Here is a 14,573-nt window from a genome sequence, read left to right as displayed (position 1 = left end):
CAGTGTGAATCCTCCCGCAATTGCGTGAGGGATGTGTGGCCTTCCAGATGTGTTTGGATTACAATGCAGTGAGACCAGTAACGAGGGATGATGTAGCAGTCAAGCACAAAACCCACTCCACTGGATGGACACATTTTCCCTGGCCTAGTTGCTGCTGCTGCCTTTAATTGAAGTATATGTCAGTGCCACAGATGGCCTGAGCATATTTTTGGAGGCAGACACTGGCAGACCATTAAACCCAGAAAAACACTATGCCATCTGGAACAAACCCATTTAACTAAGATCAGCTAAGGTCACAGAAACTACTCAAAAAGTGTTACGGTGGTATTATCGTGCACCTAGAATCATCGAGTTGGAAGAGACCTCATGGGCCATCCAGTCCAACCCCTGCCAAGAAGCAGGACAATCACGTTCAAAGAACCCCCAACAGATGGCCATCTAGCCTCTGTTTAAAAGCCTCTGAAGGAGGAGTCTGCACCACACTCCGGGGCAGAGAGTTCCACTGCTGAACAGCTCTCAGAGTTAGGAAGTTCATTCTCATGTTCAGGTGGAATCTCCTTTCCTGTAGTTTGAAGCCATTGTTCCACATCCTAGTCTCCAGGGCAACAGAAAGCAAGCTTGCTCCCTCCTCCCTATGACTTCCCCTCACATATTTATACATGGCTATCATGTCTCCTCTCAATCTTCTCTTCTGCAGGCTAAACATACCCAGCTCTTCAAGCCGCTCCTCATAGGGCTTGTTCTTCAGGCCCTTGATCATTTTAGTCCAGCCCTCCTCTGGACACATTCCAGCTTGTCAACATCTCTTTTCAATTGTGGTGCCCAGAATTGGACACAGTATTCCAGGTGTGGTCTGACTAAGGCTGAATAGAGGGGTAGCATGGCTTCCCTGGATCTAAACACTATACTCCTATTTATTCAGGCCAAAATCCCATTGGCTTTTTTAAACTGCAGCATCACATTGTTAACTTGTTCACAAGGACTCCAAGATCTTTTTCACATGTACTGCTGTTGAGCCAGGAGCCCCCCATTCTGTCTCTTCGCATTTCATTTTTTCTGTCTAAGTGGAATATCTTGCATTTGTCCCCATTGAACTTAATTTTGTTAGTTTTGGCCCATCTCTCTAATTCGTTAAGACCTATCAAGACCAACCATTCTGATATTTCCAAGAGCCTTTTGTGAACTGTTGAATGATTTTAAAAACTTTTTATTATACAGTGCTAATGATTCTGTGGCATTGTTACTTTGGTACTGTACTTTTCAATAATTTGAATACAGTTATCAGTCAGCGTAGATGAGTTGGCACATATTTTCAAGCAAGATTCAGCATTTTGTTTTTTTTCATGGCCGTTCTGTGCAGTAAGAACTATTTAACTCAGTGGAGTTTACTTCTGAATAAAATGCACTGCTATGGGTTGTGCTTCTCAATAAAAACAGATTGCTTTGTTGTTATTTCATTGGTCTGTTTGTGGCTACTTGTTCAAAACTTGTTTAGCCTGAACACCAAAACATCCAAGCTGCTTTATATGTATAAGGGTTGAACGTGACCATCAACTTCATCTTCCAATTAGTTGGCCAAACCTTTGAGCACTTTACAAGCCAAGTAACACCCTTTTGCTGCCTTACTCTTAGTAAATTTCATGTTTTGCTACAGGCGCCTATTAAATGTGCTTTTTGCAGGTTGCTTTGTCCTCTGCGATTTTTTTAAAGTCATCTTCTTGAATGAAAATGTTCAAATGATATATCATCACATGTCTTTTGGGAAATCAGTGTGTTTGCTGGTGTTTGTTCATAGTTTTGTTTTTGATAGATTCCATTTCCCATCGTTACATCTTCTACATCACGTGTAGCATGTATAAAATGGAATGCTGCGCTTTATTCCCTTCTGTGCTGCTGTGATGTTTTGTTTCCACAGTGATACAAGTCAGAGGAAAACAAAATCTCTCAGGCCTCTCCCAAACGACCGCCTAACTGTGTCACCAGTTTGGTATTTGGCCTAAGATTGCCATGCCAACAACTTGAACATGGTAATGATGGTCAGCATATCTTGTGGCTGGCGGTAGTCTAACTAGGATTGAAAATTTTGGATTATAGCCTTGTAGAAACCCTGGAACTCTCACTTCTGCAAAGAATCTGGTTAGGAGCACCTTTCTATGAAGCCTACTGGTAGATCTTCCTTCTTCTCCTCCTGGATCAATACCAGGCAGTGTCTTTCATACAAACTTCAGTCATGAGTTACTTGAAAGTTGAGGATCCTATGACCCTCCAGATAGTGCTGAATGTGTTTCTGGTAGTCCCTGCCAATCCAACCAAAGGGTAATAAAATAATGAGGTCCATGGTTCATCAGTATCTGGGAGGCTGAAGTTTCTCCTGCTGGTATATTTACCACATTTTCATCCTGCTGTTCATCTGAGTTGTGAATAAGGTGTTGCAAAGAGGGTTGTCATTTCTCATCAGCTTTTTTCATGATACATCTCCCATCCTCCACATTTTATCCTTCTGACCCCCCCCCCCATGAGAAAAAAGTTAGTTAGTTAGTGATCCATTGGTGTTCATAGTTCAGTGAAAGTTTTGAATGAGGAATTTATGCTGTTTTATGATGTCTTTAATTGTTTTTGCTTTGTTTTTTAATTGTATTCTGCCTTAGGCTTGGGCCCCATGTAAGCCGCCCCGAGCCCCTTCGGGGAGATGGAGGTGGGTTAGAAAAATAAACTTCCACCTCCACCACCTCCTCCTCCTCCTCCTCCTCCTCTTCCCTTTCTAGAGTGGATGTTGTATGCTTTCAGCTTAATTCTAGGATCAAACCAGTCCATACTCTAGGAAATAATGCCTGACTACTCACTGGAGGGAAGGATATTAGAGGCAAAGATGGAATACTTTGGCCACATCATGAGAAGACAGGAAAGTTTGGAGAAGGTAATGATGCTGGGAAAAACAAAAGGAAAAAGGAAGAGGGGCCAACCAAAGGCAAGATGGATGGTATCCTTGGTGACTAGAATGACTTTGAAGGACCTGGGGGTGACCACAGCCAACAGGGAGCTCTGGTGTGGGCTGGTCCATGAGATCATGAAGAGTCGGAATCGTACGAATAAACAACAACAGCGAGATCATCCAGTGGGTTTTTATGGATAAGCAGGGATTTGGTCTCCTGAAGTTGTAGTCCGATATTCAAACCGTTAAACCACACTGGTTCTGCTTCAAGAATACAATACATACCATGTTCCAAGTGAGAGGGTCCTTTGTTTCAAAGCTCTGGCTGTGGAATGAGTCACAGAAATCTATCTTGAAAAAAAAAGGAAAAAATGATGGGAATAGCAGAAGTTCATTTCATTATTTAAGATAGTAGGCCTGTTAGTGCTGAACTCTGTACACCCTTATTGAGGGCCATTTTCCTCACATTTTTAGAACAATCTTTAAGAACAGCTGCTGCCGTCTTGATTTTATAGCACCTGTGAACCAAATCTGAAAACAGTAGTGGGTGCCTGCTGATTGTATAACTCCATTTCCTAAGAGATTTATTCAACACCAGGCTTAGTTCCTAAAATATTATAAAAACTAAGGGAGTGTTGGAATTTTGTGATTAGTGGTTGAATAGGCAATTTGGAGAAGAGTTATATTGTGTTATATGCAGGTATGGTTTTATTGTTAATTGGTTGTTTTTGAGTGTTGTTACCAGGACTCAACCTTCAGATGACATAACTTTTATTTGTAGTATAAAAAACAGTATCTAGATATATAGATAATTTCTGGAAAACAAAATTTAAAAATATATTATAGACAACATGTATTTGTATTTATTTTGTATTTTCTATTTATTTTGAAAGTACATGACATTTGCCAGAAGACTTGTCAAAATTCAATATTGGAAACACGAATGAAAGTGGGGCAACAATCTTGTCTGAAAGTCACAGGAATTCATGGGAATACATTTGGGAATACACTGGCCATGGTGCATTTCTCATATACTTCCATTGGCCTTCTACAAGATAAAGCCTTGGTGAATGCCCTCCTTCCCCAGTGATTGTTGCATTAAAAAAACATAAAAGATATAAACTATATTTTCATTTCCGGTTAGTAAGGTCCATGCATCCTTCTTCTATTTTCAGAATGACTAAAACGATGGTGGATGCATATGTCTCTGGTCATAAATTGTCTCACAACCTAAGGCAAAGACAGATATTGAAAGAGAAATGTAACTTTCTTTGGTTACTCTGAACTTTTTACATTACAATGTTGTACTTCCGAGGACAACCACCAGAGGGCAGTGCTTGAGAAATTCCTTATATTGCTTCGTCCAGATTTAGATGGCATGTTGCAGAAATCACCATGTATGGAGTCTGGTCTTCCAACTGTGGGTAAGACCACAAAGTTTGGAACTACTAGGCCCTAGGCATCATGCCCAGTAATATTTTTAAGCTATGATGGAAATATATTTTGATGTATGTGAGCCAGTGTGATGTAGTGGTTTGAGTATTGGGCTGGGATACTGGGAATAGTCTCGGATCCCAGCTCAACTGTGGAAACGACTGGGTGACCTTAGGCAAGTCACACTCACTCATCTGCAGAGGAAGTCAAAGACAACACCTCTGCGAATGAGGTCCGCCGAGAAAACCTTATGATAGTTTTGTCTTGGGCATGCTGAAATTACTTGAAGGCACATAACAATACTGTGAGGATGCATCTTAGCACAATTATCTGATGACACGATAGATAGATAGATAGATAGATAGATAGATAGATAAACACAGTTATCCAAAAATAGTGTATATTGTTGAGGAAAGATGGATGAATTTTTAACAATGAATTTTTAATTTTTAACAATGAAGAAACTTTATCTACTATCATGGAGATAATATATCTTTGATATTTTTGTCCAATAAAGGTTCTTCATCTCAATCTCTGCAGCAACCTTCTGACTTATTCTGAACTTCCATGCATTCATCATTAACCAGTTGTCACCTTTGGATTCAAAGACTCAGAAAATGGTGTTCAAATTACTTCCTAAAACTGATCTCATCTTTGCCACTAACATCCTTCCTACCAGTGAGCACCCAGGCTTTATTTCCTGGAGTATGGACTAGTTGGATCTTCTTGCAGTCCAAGGCACTCTCAGAATTTTCCTCCAGCAACGCAGTTCAAAAATGGCTTATCTTCCTTCGCTCAGTCTTCTTTATGGTCCATAGGTTGCTATGGGCAATACCATTGCTGCTTACTTACCTAAGGCAACTAAAGTGAAGTTTTAAATGAACACTTGGACTCGATGCTTTCATTTAATAACGTCTTTGTGACTATTTCTCTGTATAGAATCAAGCAGCCATTTTATACTAAGTCTTTTAGAATTAAGGGGAAGATCAATCTACCTTTGGAGCATTCCAAAGAATGTTTGAATTATGTGCTAATGACTTAGCTTTCAACTGCTGCTAATCTTCACTGTCTCCTAGTATGATCTTTTCAAGGTGAAACAGACTGGCATAAACATGCATTTTCCTTGGCTAAGGAAGAGATTTATGAAACGTTTACAGTGAGCTGTCAGGTGAAGTCCTGACAAGATTATGCCTTCCTGGTCAGGTGCTATTCTTGGCAACTCCCTGCTCAAAGGATATTTCACCAATATTGAATAGGGTCTGTTCAAAGAGTCCTCATTGAACTGCCTGTAAATCTAAATAGAGCAGCATGCCTAATATAATATCTTCAAGCATTATATGAATATGATGAATAAATATTTAATTTTCTTCATGCTAGGATGCACAAGAGACAGAAAGCTCCCAAGGAAAAAAATGCAACACTCGTTCAGGAAAGAGAAAATCCAGTTTCTCAGTTGGAGTTCTTGGCTATAGATGAGTCCGTAAATCATAAGCTCATTCAAACAAAGGAATCAGGAAAAGGAATCATAGTAGAATTTATAAGAAATATCTGAACATGCGAGTTTTAGTTTTAACTAATACAAGCCAGAATGGTATAATGATTGCACTGTTGGATTAGAGCAATGATTCCCAACCTGTGGTCTGTGAACCACCAGTGGTTCGCAAGAACAAAAATATGGTCCATAGCCTCATAATTATTACACCATTCCTTCAAAACAATGCGGCAATGAGAGTGACTGGTCTCACGAAACTCTTATAGTGCCAAAGCAATGGGGAAGTCGGGAGGGGAGAGGCTGACTACTCATGAAAGATTACTATTACCACATCAGCTTGGGGCAGTTTAGCCAATTGGTAATTCTGGAACTGAAGCTCAAAAGCACCAAAGGCTGAGATCACATAAAAGTCCAAAGGGTTTCCAGACAGTGCCAGACTATAACTCCCATCCAACTGTTGGCAGTGAGGTGTCCGGCAACCCCTGCGGACCTACTGATCTATGAAGGTGAGGAATTTCCTCTAACCAGCGGTTAGAAATTGTGGGATTTGAAATCCAAAACATCTTGAGGAAGGGCGGAAGTTGGCCCATGCCTGGTCTGAGTGGTTCTGTATCAGAAACTAGAGCTGATGTGGTCTATCCAATGCAATCTTTTTGAATCAGCACCCCAAATAACCAAACCAAATCTAAAGTTGACCAAAAACTGATTTGTAACCCTTTTGGTACTAATGTTGGAAAGTGGTCCCTGGACAAAGAAGATTGGGAACCACTGGACTAGAGCTTTGAGACCAGAGTTCAAATTCCTGTTTGATCCTGTTTGCTTAGTTATCTTGGGCAAGTTACACTCTTAGTCCCAGAGCATGGCAATAGCAACCTCCCTCTGGATGAAGCTTGACAAGAAAACACCATAAAAGTTGCCATTAGTCAGAAACAAGGCACAACAACAATAAATGAGAATATATTTATCTGGCAGAAAATTAACTCCCAATCTCAGCTTTTAACCCAAAAAGCTGCTCCCCAGCTCTGTTTTACACACTTTTGCAAGCACTGATTTGAAGAACACGTACAAGTTTTTATTAAATCAAAGAAAATAAGAAGTCAGGTCTGTTTTTTTAATGTTTATAAGCACAGGTTTAACATGGAGTATTTTTAGTCTACCCAAACAAATTTAAAAGGCAGCCTGTAAACTTTATTAGGCATTTTATTTGTTATTTATCTCATTAATGAATAGAAACTGAGTGAAATGTGATCATTAGCCAAAGTCTAATTTGGGGCTTAAAGGAATAGCTGCTTTTTTAATGAGCAGAAACTCCTGGTTTTTGTTGATTGCCTTTTCTTCCTTGAAGCCTTATGTATTATTTTTGTGGCATCCTGAGGGCATAGGGTGTCTTGATCATGAAGAACAGGTTTTCAACATGGGGAAATGGATAAGCAGTGGCGCTCTATTCCATGAGCAAAACTCCCACGCACAGAAATCAGGATCCAAGTCTTTGTTTGTGTCTCTCCTGTAGCACCTCTAGCAGATCTTTTTCGTTATGTATAAAATCATAATAACTAAACAGTAACATATAACTATGGATTAAAATCATTAAAACCATTAAACATAAGACATAAATAACATTGAAACATTAAGACAAAGCATTAAAACATCCTAGTATAAATATTAAAATCACATGATCCAAAATTGTTCGGTTTTGGCTCCAGATCTTGCCACCCAGTCATCCTCAACATTGTACATGACAATAGAGTTTAAACAAGTTTCCCTCCACCTCCCACCAGACACATAGAACCATGTCTAAATTTACACTGAAAAATGAGGAGACACAGGAATTCAGACAGTCCTTCAAGTCCTTAAGTATGGATGTTCCTCACTCAATAAGGTGAGACCCCTGAGAATATGTGGAATTCGGGAAGGGAGATTTGTGGGCAACATAATCCTAATTCTATGACAAGCTCCTGCTTTCAGATACAGCTACTAAAGATTAGAAAACAGTAGGATAAAGTACTAGTCAGAGGGTCCATTCTACACTCTGCGACATGGGACTCCAAAGCAAATAAAACCAAAACATTTCCACACTGTCAGCCTGATTTCCAGATAGGTTCATTCATTGAAAACCAAATCCTGGATGGCTAATGTTTTCCTATTCAATACAAGATTTTGCAACAGTAAATTTAATCCAGGGAATTATCACCAAGGTTAACATAAGATCTCTTGGCAATACGTTATAAGAATTCTGGGAGGTATAATCCAAAAAACCTTTATCAAAATATGAGGAACACTTAGCATCTAACTTGGCAAAATGGTATCTGTATGTGAGATATACTGCCCTTCTTTCACAATCCCTTCCTAGGACAGTGGGGTGTAGATGGCATTTTCATATCTTTGGAGCCCACCTGGACCCTCCAGGGGTCAAACTGGAATTTTGCAAAAATAAAAATTCAAAGAATGTTTGAAGGTTATCAAATGCCTTCCAGGAGACCAGGAAGGCCCAAAATATGCCTCATGTCCTTTAGAGTGTGTTTGGAAGCAAATGTGGCACTCCAAGATCTGCTGGAGGACTAATTTTCCATGGTTGTCCACACTTGTGGTTCAAATACACATATAAGCAGAGAAAATAGCCCATTGCCTTGTCCCTCTTGCCTTCCTCACTTAACCACTAGTGAGGAACGTTAGGAGTTGCAGTTCAATAACATTTGTAGAAGAAGATCAAACCAATCCATACTCCAGGAATTAATGCCTGGCCGTTCACTTGAGGAAAGGATATCAGAGGCGAAGATGAAGTAATGGTGTGGAAAATGGAAGGAAAAGAGAAGGAAAAAGAAAGAGGGGCCAACAAAGGACAAGATGGATGGTATCCTTGAAGTGACTGCCTTGACCTTGAAGGAGTTGGAGGTGGCCACGGCTGACAAGGAGCTCTGGTGGGCTGGTCCATGAGGTCACGAAGAGTCAGAAGTGACTGAACGAATAAACAACAACAACAACAAAACATTTGTAGGGGAACAGGTGTCCCATCAGTGCTGGATAGAAGGCTGAACCAGGGGCCTGATTCTTCCAAATTGTAATGCTCCCTTCTAAGAAACATCAACAGATAAACAGCTTGGTGAAAGCTGCCCTTTCAACTCCGATTCCCAGAATCCCCCAGCCAACATGTCCAGTGTGGGATCTTAGATGCTGTTGTTCCCAAATTCCTCCTTTCCCAAGTTTTTCAGAATGATTATGATATACCTAAGCAAGATGTTTCCTCCTTTTCCCCTCTCCTTCTGGTCCTGTCAGACTCAGGCAGCCTTGGGCTGATTTGCTATGCAGCACATGCTACCAAGGCTGTTTTAGTTTCAGTTGTCTGTGTTTGTAAAAGCCCTGCATCTGGGCTGACATTTTCCAAGGTCCAGCCCTCCTCTCCAAGGAGTCCCCTTGTCTGCTGAGGAGGGCCCTGCATTCAGGCTATGCTTGATGGGTTCGTCATTTTCAGAATGACTCAGCTTGACATAGTGGCAGGGCCTGACCTCAAGGTTTGCGCCAGGAGAATTCTTCCTTGAAAGTCAGTCAAGGAGATGCTGAGCTTAACAGACAGGAGGACTTCTCATTCTCCCTTTCCCTGTTCCTTAACCATATCCTTGGAGGTTGTACTGGGCCAAATGCTCGTAGCTAATTGCTTGTCCCTAGCGAACGTATGACAGCCCTTGTAAACACTGCCTTTTGGAATATGCATGTATGATGGTGGCTTTAGCCAAACTACAGCTTAAATGCATCACCACTCAGCATTGTCACATCTCATCACATCTAAACTCAACAGTGATATATGCGAAGGCAAGAAAAATGCTATATACTTTCCCAGTTATGCTGGTCTATGACCGTAATGAAGTTTAGGTTTGTTTCACACTTCCCCAACAGTTGTGAAATTAATAAGCATGTAGTTTTTTTTAATAAAAAAATATCAGAAGATACACGTTCATTACCTTGTTGTAACCCTCTCTTCCCAATCAATTTTCTATTTATTTCTTTGGTTTTTTATTTTTGTTTTTTATTTGTTCTCAGGCTTAAATATAGTGAAAGTAGAAACATTAAGGAGGGTGTGTAGTGCTTTTAGTGTTGGACGATTACCTTCGAGACCAGGGTTTGATTTCCTACTGAGCCATGGGAATTCATTGGGTGACTTTGGGTAAATCCATAAAGCTCTGTGATACTTTGCCTAAGGGTTTTCATAAGTTGGAAATCACTTGAGAAAACACAACAACAAAGTAAATTAGTGCATGCCTCTTTCATGCAGAAAGTTGTATCTTCAGATGGACTGATTATGTGATGTTGATATAACTGTATTCAAATGTATTGTCGAAGGCTTTCATGGCCGGAATCACTGGGTTGTTGTATATTTTTCAGGCTGTATGGCCATGTTCCAGAAGCATTCTCTCCTGACGTTTCGCCTATGGCAGGCATCCTCAGAGGTTGTGACGTCTCAACCTCTGAGGATGCCTGCCATAGATGCAGGCGATACTTCAGGAGAGAATGCTTCTGGAGTATGGCCATACAGCCCGGAAAACTTATAGCAACCCAGTGTATTCAAATTATTCCTATCCTGATTCTCGTTAGACCAAATGCAAAGCCATAACTTGTTCCTTTGGTGCAAGTAGCACATATTATCGCTTTAATAAATTTCTAGGCTTTCCCCCAAGTGCATATCTAATCCTCCCACTCAAAACACTCACAATTTTTGATTTTGTACTATGTACATTGCTGTGACACATTTTGGAAGTTTTTCTGAAGGGTGGAAAATGTATGGCCCTCCAGATGTTGGCCTTCTGTTCCCATCATTAATTACTACTTACTGTGTGGCAAGCAATAATGAGATCTGCACTCCAGCAACATGTGTAGGGCAAGATGTTAAAAGTACAAGAAATTTCACCATATTGGTGTGCATTGACAAAGAATGTGCACCACAATTGGCAGCAGTCAAGACGTTGATGACAAAGTCATGTGTGCCCTGATAATCAATCTACTATTGGTTATTGGGTAAAAAATGGAATACAGTAATTGGGATGCATGAATATATGTGGGAAAAGGCAGATAGCTTCAATGATGTTATAGCCATGGAATTACATTCCTCTGCAGGTATAAAAGACTAATTCTTGAATATTTTAGTGAAAAAAGATCAGTAGCTACTAGGGGCTAAATTAATAGGATTTTATTTATTTATTTACTGTATTTATATACTGCTTTTCTCACCCCTGGCAGGGCTCAAAGTGGTTTACAATTTTTACATGTATGTCTAGCAAGATTCAATGCCAGACATACATGTAAAAATGCATAATATCTAAATAATAACATATAACTATGAGTTAAAATCAATTAAGACCATTAAACTTAAGACATAAGCAACATTTACATATTAAAACAACATCCTAGTATGAACAATAAAGTCACATGATCCAAAATTGTTAACCGTAGCCATTCCAAATTGTTACTTGCACATATTCTCTCATTATTTCTTACACTGCATTACCTGACTAGACAAAGGCTTGGTCCCACAACCATGTTTTTGTTTCCTTTCCGAAGGCCAAGAGGGAGGGTGCTGATCTAATCTCAGTTGGGAGAGCCACCACTGAGAAGGCCCTGTCTCTCGTCCCCAGCAGCCACACTTGTGAAGGAGGTGGGACTGAGAGAAGGACCTCCCCAGAAAATCTTAACCTCCATGATGGTTCATAGAGGGAGATGTGTTCAGACAGGTAAGCTGGGCTGGAACCATTTGGCTAAAGCCAGCATTTTGAATTTTGCTCGATAGCAGATGGGAGCCAGTGGAGTTGTGTGCTTCTTGTATGCCACTCCAGAGAGAAATCTGTCTGCTGCTCATTGGACCACTTGAAGCTTCCGAACAGTCTCCAAAGGCAAACCCATGTAGAGGGTGTTGCGGTAGTCTATTCCAATTGCTGCAACCATTTTAACTATTGGTTTTTAAATTAATAGCATAACCATTAGGCCATCACTAGATTCCCTTTTATATTGGAAGCTAAGCAAAGTCAGCTCTGGGTAGTACATGGATGGGAGACTATTAACCAATGCCGGTTGCTGTAGGCTATCATTCAGAGGAAGTAAGAGGAAAAACTAGCTCTGAGTATTATTTGTCTAAGCAAATGATGAAATTCATTTAATTTTTTTATTTATTTGTTTGGACGTATACCCCCTCTTTTCCCTAGACGGGGATTGAGAGGGCGACAAATCAATAGATGACTTGAAAGCACACACACATACACACACGCAAGGTTGTAGGTTAGGAATTATGGTAGTATGGTTTAGCATGCATCATGAAGACCTTCCTGAAGGTCCTATCATATTGCATAGCCAGCTCCTCTTTATATAGTTTTGCAAGCTGGCACAGATGTGCTGCAGAACACATTATGGGCGAAAATGCTGCTACTTCGTCCTCTCTGTGACCTGCTATAGGGGCCTCAATCTTCATTACAGAGTGCTCCTGACATTTGCAGCAGTGGTGTCTGTGTCCTGGATCACAAAGGTAATATAACCTGTTATTTTCTGCATTTCTCTTGTTCCAGATGTGGCTCTTCAAGCCTCGTGTCCCTTAGTCTAGACAATTCTGCCTTGCTCCTCTTGAATGATACTTGGCTAAACTTATTTGAAGCTTATGTACTGGTAAATCTTTACACACAGTCTGATCTATGACCACAGCTTGGAAACAAAGGTTACAAATCTTGGAAATTAATCCCTTTTCCTAGCAAAAAGGGGGAAAAACTGCACTAGCCTACTGTCTTAAATGGAGGGATCAATTCACTGCTTTTGTGGTGTATTTGTAACATCTCAGGCTGCATCTATCAGATGAGAAATTTGTATTTGACCCATGTGGACACAGGATGAGTTACTTTTATATTTACAAGGATGTAACCTCACTAAATGGTGGAGGAAGAAAATGGCATGATTCATGTGTTGGTTCGTGCTCTGTTGTGGATATTGGGGCAACAGTGTACCAAGAGCTCTACTTAGATGTTTATTAACCAAAAGTAACTTAGATATAGTAACTTTGGAAAGCCCTGGAACTTTCCAAAGTCTAACTGGCTGATTGTTTCACTGACTTTCATTTATTTTGGGTGCATTCGGTTGCCTCTGAAAAATCCTGCAAATTTATTGGGATGACAGGTGGACATATGTCAACATGCTGGAAGATTCAAAGACTACCAGCATCAAAGTGATGCTCCTACACCATCAACTCCACTGGTATGGCCACGTAATGTTGGTGGACAGGAAAAGAGATGTTAAGATGGGTTTAGAGCCAACCTTAAAAACTGTGGCATAGATATCGAGAACTGGGAAGGCCTGACCCTTGAGCGCTCTCACTGGAGGTCAGCTGTGACCAGCAGTACTGCAGAATTCGAAGAGGCACAAATGGAGGACAAACAAAAGAAATGTGCCAAGAGGAAGGCGTGTCAAGCCAAGCCTGACCAGGACAGCTTTCTACCTGGAAACCAATGTCCTCACTGTGGGAGAACATGCAAATCAAGACTAGGGCTGCACAGCCAACTAGTACCTACGGACCCACCACCAAGACACCATAGTGGGATTGAGGTACTCTCATTCTTGGACTGGAGATCAGCTGTGACCAGCAGTGGTGCAGAATTTGAAGAGACATGAATGGAGGGCAAAAGGGAGAAACGTGCCAAGAGGAAGGTGCATCAAGCCAACCCTGATCGGGACCGCCTTCCATCTGGAAACCAGGTGAGAACATGCAGATCAAGAATAGGGCTTCACAGCCACCTATGGACTCACCGCCAAGACACTGAACTTGGAGGACCATCATCCTCGGGCTACAAGGGATCACCTAAATAAGCAAGTACCACATTCTAGAATTCATGCAGTTTGACACCATGGCTCATGGGAGATGTAGTTTGGTGAGGCATCAGCATGGTGTAGTACAAGCATGAGCAAACTTCAGCCTTCTAGGTGTTTTGGACTTCAACTCCCACCATTCCTAACAGCCTCAGGCCCTTTTCTTTTTCCCCTCAGCCGCTTAAGCGGCTGGGGGGGGGGGGGGAGGGAGGAAGGGGCCTGAGGCTGTTAGAAATGGTGGGAGTTGGAGTCCAAAACACCTGGAGGGCCAAAGTTTGCCCATGGCTGGTATAGATGCACCTCATCCGGAGTGAATTGAAAGTAGACTGCATACATTTTATATTAAATCTATTTTTATCCCACTTATCTCCCAAATGGGACTTCAAAGCAGCTTAAAATATTCCAATATATGATACTTCTTCAAAGAGAATTTGGTAGAGCTCCTCGGTTGTTGCACTTCCACTCATAAGTATGCCAGATATGGCCTAGGAAGCTAGTTTTTGGGGTGAAAGAGCACATGAACTACAACCTGGAAGTCTCTCATTGTAAATGAGAATTGCTCCAATGTGGAAGACTAGAATTAAAGAGACTTGATATCAAATCCACTTCGAGACGCAGCCTCAGCTGGTATGAATTCTTGGCCCGAGGTAACAAATGAAGACTATATTAATCTCACAGACTTGTGTTTTGCAGCTGCTGTTTTGCAGCTTGCCTTCCCAATCGTATGTGATTTAGATGATTTTATTTTATTTTACAGCTTTATTTCTATTTTATTACTAGGGTTTGAATTGCTCCTCAGCGATACAAACTTCTTGGGTGGCCTTGGGCAAGTCACACTCTCTCTGGTTGCATCTACACCAGTGTTTGTCAACCTTCCTAATGCCG

This window comes from Anolis sagrei, chromosome 6 (assembly GCF_037176765.1).
Source record: "Anolis sagrei isolate rAnoSag1 chromosome 6, rAnoSag1.mat, whole genome shotgun sequence".
In the NCBI taxonomy this organism is placed as follows: domain Eukaryota; kingdom Metazoa; phylum Chordata; class Lepidosauria; order Squamata; family Dactyloidae; genus Anolis; species Anolis sagrei.
Note: the sequence above shows the minus strand (reverse complement) of the source record.